Consider the following 1304-nt stretch of genomic DNA (forward strand, 5'->3'; position numbering starts at 1 on the left):
GGGCAGGGTTGCTCTGGATCTGTTCATTCCCCAGCCTGTGCTGAGACAGGGGGCTGCCCTGAGCCAGGTGCAGCACCAGCACCTGCTCTTATTAAACCTCATGAGGTTCCCATGAATTCTCCCACAGCCCCAGTTCTGGAGCTTGTCCAGGTCCCTCTGCACGGCTCCTGCCCTTCAGGTGTGTCAGCTGCACCACTCAGCTGGGTGGCATAAAGAAGCTGTCAGAAGTGGGATTTGAACCCACGCCTCCAGGGGAGACTGCGACCTGAACGCAGCGCCTTAGACCGCTCGGCCATCCTGACCTGCCTGCATGGGCAGAAAGTTCTGTTGGAACACTCTGTCATCATTTGTAATGAATTATGAAAGCAAGTTGGGATTATGAGCCTCTGATATACCAAAAATATTTCTGCAAGCAGTAAGAGGAGGCTGTAAATAGTGCTCTTGTTTTCTTTAATTTTATTTTTTTTGTGTGTGTGCATTTTTAAAATAAAATTTCCGGCCCTAGTATTATTTGAAATTCCTTATGACAGTAGTTGAATCTCCTATTATTAAGACTAGACTTGCAGACATTTTAAATCAACATTTGTAAGAATGAACTAACATTAAAGAGGGGAAAAAATCTCCAGGAATGCATGCCAACATAGCAGCTTTTAAGATACTGGTATATATATTTTTTCTTTATAATAGTACTGCTTGCTATGAGTATAAAAATGAACTAAAATATTTTCCAGCTGGCTTGTTCTGATGACATGAGCAGATGAAAAGTTGAAGAAACTGCTAAGTAGACATGATGTACTTTTTCTCCAGCTTCTCCAGGTTAAATTCTTCATTAATTTGTTGTCTGGGTGAGATTCTTGCCATTAGTATGTAAAATAATGAAAAATTTGCATTAGTGTGTACTCATACTAAGTCTTACCTTCAATATTTGCTTTCAAATAAGTAAGTGAAGTCAGTGGTCAGAATTATGAAGAATCAAGCAGGTATGTTTGTCCCCCTGCTGTTGATACAACTGTAGTTACTAACTTCAAATAACCTGACTGTGTGTTAAGAGAGTTGGACTGTCAGCTGCTGCAAAAGCTGCAATTTTTCTCATTTTCAACATCCTACTATACCATTCCCGGCACCACTTTATTCCAATGTTGACATAGCTTCCTTGCTGAATTTAGCTTGTCCAATGCAAAAGAAATAAAATCCTCCTCTGAGACCAAGACTGGGTTTTTGTCTCTCCTGTTTTGCTCATTGGTCCTCAGACAAGATGTAAAGTGGGAGCCAGAAGAGATTCTGCCCCAGTCTTTTGATGGTTC

At 41.2% G+C, this 1304-nt stretch overlaps 1 non-coding gene across 1 annotated transcript; it reads right to left on the reverse strand.

Annotated features, from left to right (window-relative positions):
• Window positions 1-219: 219 nt before the first annotated feature.
• Window positions 220-302, reverse strand: TRNAL-CAG (transfer RNA leucine (anticodon CAG)). Its single transcript has one exon. It is a non-coding gene; the product is annotated as a tRNA-Leu (tRNA).
• Between the last annotated feature and the right edge of the window lie 1002 nt (window positions 303-1304).

This window comes from Agelaius phoeniceus, chromosome 1 (assembly GCF_051311805.1).
Source record: "Agelaius phoeniceus isolate bAgePho1 chromosome 1, bAgePho1.hap1, whole genome shotgun sequence".
Lineage (NCBI taxonomy): Eukaryota > Metazoa > Chordata > Aves > Passeriformes > Icteridae > Agelaius > Agelaius phoeniceus.